Below are 8475 nucleotides of genomic sequence, written 5' to 3'. Positions count from 1 at the left end.
CTTATGGTCTTAAGTACAAATGTAGTCAGTGAGTCAGAAAAGCAGGTGCAAAAAATAAATCAGAAAGCTAACAGCCTCTAGAAGTTTTCACTGCCAATGGTCATTCTCGAGAAAACACTCGAAGAACTCCATTTTTTCCCCTCTTTTGCAGTCCATATCACCAAGTGAATGCGAACGTTTTTGCGTTTACTTAGAGGGTGTGGAACTTTCATCGTAGGAACACTCATTCTGTGAGCAGTTTAACTTGCCCACAGTGGCCTGCCGAATAATCACTGCGCACCAAGTTGGTAATTGTCAGAGATCAGCGACACTTAATTTTGAAGTTGCCACATTTGCATTTCCCTGGAAAGATATCTCACGCGTTCACTCAATATAAATTAATGCCTGCCTCAACAGCAAAAACAAGGGAACCCCACAGCATATGAAATAGATAACTTTACTCGCACTGTGAATGCACGATGTGTCTGTCGGCGCCTACTAGTCATATGCTCGGTCATTACGGTCCAAAGCAGCCTTATCTTGGGGTCTGTTGGGAATTAAAACATTCTCCATTCAGTTCTGGAGTGGTTGGTGCTATGCACCACACAACACCCAGACATTTTTGGATGTGCGTCCCGGCAGCTCCAAGAAAGAAGGCCACAAAGCTGCTGCTTGAAAGGGCATGAAAATGGCGGACGATGGAGCACTCGCCCTCCAAAAAAGTGCTTTCGCCCTATAGCTCAACGAGCACTAATCTGACCCCTACGGCGCGATATAAACTGTACCTAAAGATGTGAACGCATTGCAGCAGCCGCAAATCTCTAACCGAGAGCAGTATGATCCATTTATAAATTTCAGCACTTACCAGTGTTATAATTATTAGAATGTCTCTTCTGTACACACCAATGACCCTGTCAACTGCACAGTCTATCTGCACCAATCAACTGTGAACATCCGACTTGTTTTATGCATGCGCGCACAGTTCATACTTCCCAAACACGCATTAAGAGGACATTGAAATAAACACCAAGATATATTTTTCTGCGGTCTTTAGCTTGTTGCAGGACCTGAAACTTCATGGTCATATTAGCAAAAGGAGTTTCAATGTTATATTTGCATCAAAAGTTTACAATTCATGGCTTGCCACACACACAATACGAGACCTACGTTATAAACTTGTAATTACGTCACAGCGACAAGCCTTAAACGATTTACCCCACAACGAGAGCTCTGACCGCTCTATAGTTAAAATCGGAATGAAATAGTGACTGCAGTTTATAGTGTGTGGGCTATCATTGCAATTCGTGCCACCGTAATTTGATAACTACTTAGATATTCTAGCTCGGGCTCCAAATTTCACTGGCTAAGACAATAAATAAAGGAGATCAGGGACAAGTGAGCTTCCTTACATCTCTACGTATATGAAACGGTGGTCCGGTTTGGTTGTTTGGGGCTGAACATCACAATTCGAATCCGAATATGAGAGAGCCATACTGGAGGGCGCCAGACATTTGGATCATTTGGGGTTCTTTAATGTGCACTGTTGTGACCGGTCATGGTCCGCGCTTGCGCGCACTATTGTTCGCCTGTGGGCATGGTATTGATATGTGCTGTTGGTGCAAGGGCTCTAAGTGAGCCTGTTTCCATGAATCTTTTTGTGTGAGCATGCTTTGCTTTGTCGTGACCCTGCAACTGCCAAGTTGGCCCTGTCAAGGGAACATCAAGAAAAATACAAAGAAACGTCGCCCTGTGAGAAATAGCCGGAAGTGCTTTTGTTCAACTGTTCACCCTTCCCGTCGAGAGGCGCTATTGTCAAGTGAGGAATGCCTATTGCCCAAAGGAGACGATCGGAGTGACACGTCCGCTGACGTGCAGGAGAAGAAAGGAGCATGAGGATTACGGCCATTAGAGGATTTCCCGTGAATGCAGGAAAACGATGAAATTGTGGGAAAGGGACAATGCTGGGAGCAGTATTCGTGGCGCGCACGTTCACTTGGGTTTCTGAGAAGGAAATCCACTTGCCAGAACCAACAATGCGGATCTTTGCAGAAGAATCGAAATTTACCTCCTCGCCGTTCCCAACCTCTACCCGACAACAAGTGACCACGCCCGACGAAACAATAGTGGACCATGTCAGTGCATCAGACCATCAGTGCAGTGATGTAATCGATTGGTTGCCGATATCTGAGGGGTGTGCCCTGGAACTGATTCGTCAGCATCTTCAGAGAGGGGCTGGACATAGGGGGATTTAAGGACGTTGCAGAGCCCTGGGTAAGCGGCTCATCCAGACGCTTCTCACTATGAACTCTTAACGCTTGCCATTTTGCTGATATACCCTTTTTTCATGTAAATAAGTTTTCTCAAAGTGCCATTAAACCTGCTTATGTATATATTTTACCAATTTCGAAGATTCAATCCTTCATCATCCCGGAGTCTCTGCGCGCTACCAAGTGAAGGCCGGGTCAACTTAGTCCCAGTCCTTTATTGCTTTGTTCTCTCCCGCAGTACCTCGTCTTGAAAGCAGTCGGGCAAGGGGCCGTAATTGAAAGCAGCTGTGGTGGAACTGCCTTGATTCCCCTCATATCTCTGGCCCATTCCTGTGCGCAAAAGACCCCTCCTTGTGTCGAATGCGAGTGTCACCGGCGTGAATTGAAGGAGAGTTCCTTTCGAGAAATCGCGGCTAGGTTGGGACCAGATTCCACAGGTAAGCACGAAATACGTACACTCCTCCCGATATCTAAAAACTTGAGATCTTTTCTCTGAGTAATCAGAATAGGAATATACTGGGCAGACGGGAACAAACTCGTTCAAATTTCTTGCGTGCACTTCTGCCTCTTCTATTTATATGCTTCAATATGCATTTTATAAACTTTAGTTTTCCAATGCAGTGTATGATATTTGAAAGGATTGAGCTTAAGTCCTTTTCCGACATATGTTTTACATTTATTTAACTAATTGTAAATTGAACTATTTATTATCGCGTTGTTAGGCAGGTTGGACTTGTTAAAATTTGCTTTAAGGCTTGTTTATTCGAAGCATTGAGTTTCTTTGCTGAAAAGGTCATACCGTGTACAGTGCACCTTAAAGGCATCCGCTCCGTTGGTGAGCCTCCGTTTCCCCGCCGTGTGGGCTGACTGGTCGCCGCGTACGCCGGCTGCCTTTGTTAGCTCCCCCGCGGCTTTCGCAGGTCCCGTCAAAAGGAGTCGTTGGTGGCGGTCCATACATCGGCAGGTTCCCTTGCCGCAATACCAAATATGGGCATGCGTAGAGTTTGGCCACTCGACACCGGCATGGCGCAGTCAGCAGTGTCCAGGAAATGTCACTGACCGGCGTCCGCAGCCTCGTGCACGCGCACGAGTCGTCACACTGCTCTGTGACAATACCGGCGCTGCCTTTCGGAAACCCCACACTCACCAGCGACCTAAATACAGATGCTGCTTACCCTACATCTGCACTGGGCCTTCCAGTGAACCTGGCACAGGTCACAACTTCAGCACCGGACTTCACTCAAACCTTTGTGCCTTATGCGCGCTTTTTTTTTACTAAATAAAGAAATCTCGTTCACAATACTTATTTCTGGTTTGTCTTCAGTGAATCTTCCAATGAGTTGCAAAAACAGCTCTGTATATATGTGAATGCCTCCAAGCAACGGATTGGCAAGAAAATAGGAAGCCATGCAATATATAAATCCGATACTAACATCACCTTACTAGCCAGTAAGTAGGATTGGCTTACAAATATTGCGGTGCCAATGAATTTGAGAGCATGAAACTATTTAGAAGCCATCGAAAAATCAGATGGCAATTATTACGATAGTCGACAAATAAGGTTGGGTTTCCAATATAGAACAGCCAAACAATAGGAATGAATATAATTATCGGTTTGAAACTGGAAGTCCAGCATTGTGGGTAGGCCGGCTTTTTATTGGCTCAATATAGACATTTCATCTGTGTTATGTGCCATCTCTCTTGATAAACAAGCCTGCATAGAGGAACCCGTTGAGGGCCTCAATGGCCCGCACGCAGTCCTGGTAGTTGGCCATGGTCACAAAGCCAAATCCCTTGGAAAGCCCTGTGGCCGTGTCACGGATGATGTTCACCTCTGTCACTGTGCCGTATTTGGCAAAGTGTTGCAAGAGCGACTTCTCGTCTGTATCGGTCTCAATGTTGTAGACAAAGAGAACGCGCCCGCCAGCATCAGCTGCAGTGGGAGCCGAAGCCATGCCACCCATTGGATACTGGTAGGAGCCAGTCAGTGGGTTGTACCGACAGCGACCCTGAGCACCACTCATGGGTCCAGCACCAGCACCTGGGGGTCCGATGAGCTGATCCTGGGTACCTCGGCCTCCGGGCGGACGTACCTTCTTGGAGTTGTCCACTGCAAACTTGACGAGGAGTGGCTCGGTGGCACCCGGCAGCGTTTGGCCCGTAAGCGCTGCCATGGCAGCTTCGGCGTTCTCCCGGAGATGGTACAACGCGAAAGCTACCCCCTTGTTAGTATCGCCCGAGTCCTCCTTGAGCACCCTGAACTGGATCAGCCGGCCAAAATCAGCAAACAGCTTCTCGGCCTGCTCTGCTGGAAAGTGCTTAGGGATGCCACGGATGTAAAGGTTGGCAGGTTTAATGGTCTCGCCGCCGGGCTGCGCGTATCCCACCTTGATCTTCTTGTTCTGTAGCTGCAAGCCGTTGAGTGTCTCAATGGCTCTCGCTGCATCGCCAGCTCCTTCGTAGTCGACAAAGCCAAAGCCATAGCTGTAACCCGTTGCCTTCTGGCGCACAATCTTGGACGACTTTATGGGACCGATGCTGGTGAAAAGGTTGCGGAACTCCTCGTCCGTCAGGCATTGGGGAAGGTAGTTGATGATCAGGTTGGTCTGGCTATTGCCACCGTCGGCTTCCATGGCTTCGTCTTCTTCCACTGTGCATGCTGGGTCAGGCCCTCACTGTTCGGGTTCGGTTTAGCTTGCTCCCGCCTTGCCAGGAGCTCACAGGACTGATGGCTAGGCTCGGGAGGAAGAAAAAAAAAGGCACTTCCTTCGAAGCACTGCAGCAGGCGTAATTCCGTTTCCTCAACGGTGGGGTCTTGCAACTTCTTTCTCCTCACTCGTTGCCTCTCAGCGGGTTAAACGGCGATTGTTACGGATAGGTGTCTCTGAACGCAACCTAAAGGTAACATACACTCTCTGAAGGCAGAAAATGATTACGGTGTGTTATGTTGGTTAATGTCGGAGAGACTGACGACACGGACCAGCCCAGTTGTGAACAGAAAAGGAACTGAGGTTTATTCAGGATTTGAACTTGGGTCGCGGTTACGTAGGTGGCGCTGTCTGGAGCCTTGATATGATTTAGGCGGCCACGTAGAGATGGCGCTACAGGATGAGAAGCAGAGTTGCAGTTGTGCGCATACAAAACACGCCCTTCTTTAACAAAAATTGAGAAGGTTGCACACGGAATATCCTGGTTATCTGAAGTCACTGATTAGGCTCGGATAACGTACAGGAGGCTTGATCCTTCTTCCTGATCGAGTAGTATGAGGTGGGCGAGAAGGTACTTGAAGTGGTTGGGTAGGAAGGACCGGATATTCTGGGTTCTGTTGATGAGTGCTTGAGTCGATTACCTCGTAGTCTTCCGGCGAAGTTTGGGCAGTAGGACGTTCCGCCGTTCGAGGTCGCAGGTGGATTCGATTTCTTACAAAAATGCCTCCGGTGTCTGTTTTCACGGCGTACCTTCTAGGATCTGGGCCCACATTTACCACGGTGGCTTTTGTCCAGTTGCGGCTATTTCGGAGCCATACGGGTTGGCCAGGTACAAGCGGAGGAAGGTTTCTTGTGTGCAGGTCAGCATACTTGTGTTGTTGTTTCTGCCTTTCTTGCAGAAGATTCTGGTGAGCCTCAGTTGAAAAGCTTGGTTTCAAGGCACTTGGTAGTGTTGGTAGGAATGTGCGAAGCTTTCTACCCATCAGGAGCTCAGCCGGTGATTTTGCTCCTGGTATTGGTGTGGATCGGTAGTTGAGGAGCACTACTGCCAGGTCGTTGCCTTTCTCGGCTGCTTTAGTCATCATAGCCTTGATGGTCTGTATTGTTCTTTCCGCTTGACCATTGCTACGGGGGTACAAGGGAGAAGACGGCTGGTGTGTCACGTCCCACTCACGGAAGAACTTTCTAAGCTCGTCGCTGTCGAAGGGTGGTCCCTGATCAGATACGATTGTCACAGGAATGCCAAACCTGGCAAATGTTTCCTTCAGTACCTGTATCAGCGAACTTGCTGTGGTTGTTCTCATCTGCCGAACCTCTACATACTTGGAAAAATAATCGACAATCAGCAGGTATGTCTTTCCCTGCTGATGGAAGAAGTCCATGGCGAGTTGTTGCCAAGGTCGATCAGGAAGGGCTCGGTCCAATAGAGGCTGGTGTGGATTGCCAATTTGATGTGATTGACATATGTAACAGCTCTTGACCAAAGTCTCGATGTCCTGGTTTAGAGTTGGCCAATACACACTCTGGCTTGCCAAACCCTTGCACGCAACGATTCCGCGGTGTGCTCGGTGGAGCGTGCGAAGCACATTTGCCTGGCATGCGGCTGGTATAACCAAGCGTTGGCCGTAGCACACGAAGCCTTCCGTTGTGTAGAGCTCGCTTCTCACATGGTAGAATGGTTTGACTTTGTTGTCTACCTGTGCGAGTTTTTGAGGCCATCCTTCTTTGATGTATTTAGCTACTGTTTGAAGAGTCGAATCTCGTGATGTCTCCTCAGCGATCTCGCGAAGTCTGCTAGGAGTTGCTTGAACCAAACTTGAAACGTCAAGTCCGGGATCGTGATCTGCTGTTTCCATTCTTGTTGACCCATCGGGAGCTCTTGATAAGGCATCTGCAACTGCTAGTTGTTTTCCCGGAACGTAAGTCAGAGTCACGGTGTACCGCTGGAGGCGCAGTAGTAGCCTTTGAAGTCGGGGTGACATTTTGTTCAGGTCCTTATTCTGCAGGCCAATCAGAGGTTTGTGATCTGACTGTATGGTCACTTCTCGTGCGAACGTGTAGTAATGAAATCTTTCACACGCAAACACGACGGCTAGCAGTTCTTTCTCGATTTGCGCATACTGCTGCTGAGTGGCTGTGAGAGCTGCTGAAGCGTAGGCCACGGGTCTGCCTTCTTGCAGTAAGACTGATCCCATTCCGTAGGAGCTGGCGTCCGTAGAAATTGTCACGGGCTTTGATGGATCAAAATAGCGAAGAACGGGTGCCGTAATCAACCTTAACTTCACGAGCTTGACGATGTCGGTATGTTGTTGCGTCCAGTGCCAGTGAACATCCGTCTTCAGTAGTTCACGAAGAGGGCTTGTGAGTTCCGAAAAGTTGGCAATGAATTTCGTCAAGGGTAACCATTCCAAGAAATCTCTGCAGTTCTTGCTTGTTTGTTGGCAGTGGCATAGACTCGATGGCTGTCACCTTTGCTGGGTCTGAAGCAATCCCATGGGATGATAGTTGGTGTCCAAGGTATGTAATGGACGTCAAAGCCAGCTGGAGCTTTTCCTTGTTAAGTTTAAGGTTGTTGGCTCTGGCGATGGTCAGCACTTGTCTCAGGTCGCCCGCATGTTCTTCAAGGTTTCTTGATGCCACAAGGATGTCGTCAAAATAGGGCTTGACAATTGGTTGCTGCTCAAACACCCTGTCTATGGCTTGTTGGAAAAGTTCAGGAGCTGTTGCAAGGCCAAATGGAACCCGAAGGAAGCGATAGCGTCCCCAGGGCGTCGTGAAAGTGCACAAGCGCGAGCTTGGCTCGTCCAGGACCAGCTGGTAGAATGCACTTTTAGCATCGAGAACAGAGAAAATCTTAGCACCATTCAGCGTTGCAAATAACTCTTCAGGGACTGGAACCTGATAGTGCTGTCTTTTCACAGCTGCGTTAAGGTTGCGAGGGTCCAAACACAGCCTTACGTTGCCATCTTTTTTGTGAATAATGACAACTGGGTGAACCCACTCGGAAGGCTCTGTCACCTTCATTATGATGCCGTTCTCTTCCATCCGTTGCAGTTCGGCCTTCACTTTGTGCTCTATTGCGCAGGGTACTCGGCGTGGAGCTGACACCGAAGGAATCACTCCTTCTTTCAGTTGTATAGAGCACACCCCAGACAATTTCCCAATTCCTTCAAATACATCAGAAAAGTCGTCGAGCACGTTCCTTATGGTCTGGGTTGCTGTGCATGCAGCTACAGTTGTTCGCTGCGGCTGTACTCTTTTGATGAGCTGCAATGCCTTGCATGCGTCGGCGCCTAAGATTGGCTTTAGCGGCTGTTTGACGACGAGGAAATTCAAGACGCAGGAGTTTTCGCCCGCTGAGCATTTCAGTTGGCATTCAGCATATATAGGAAGTTCCTGCCCGCTGTACGTCGTCACTCGTGCATGCGTCGGCTTCATGTCTGGTTGCATACGCCAGTTTCTGATTTGATGCATGGGCATGATGTTCACGTCGGAGCCGGTGTCCAACTTGAACCCGATGC

At 48.6% G+C, this 8475-nt stretch overlaps 1 pseudogene; it reads right to left on the bottom strand.

The window, feature by feature from the left end:
- Positions 1-3931: 3931 nt before the first annotated feature.
- Positions 3932-4977, bottom strand: LOC146203869 (ELAV-like protein 1 pseudogene; annotated as a pseudogene).
- Between the last annotated feature and the right edge of the window lie 3498 nt (positions 4978-8475).

Source organism: Amblyomma maculatum, chromosome 1 (genome assembly GCF_055883805.1).
Source record: "Amblyomma maculatum isolate TAMU_Amacu chromosome 1, ASM5588380v1, whole genome shotgun sequence".
NCBI classification, from domain to species: domain Eukaryota; kingdom Metazoa; phylum Arthropoda; class Arachnida; order Ixodida; family Ixodidae; genus Amblyomma; species Amblyomma maculatum.
The sequence above is the reverse complement of the archived record's forward strand: the minus strand, read 5'-3'. Positions and strand labels throughout refer to the sequence as shown.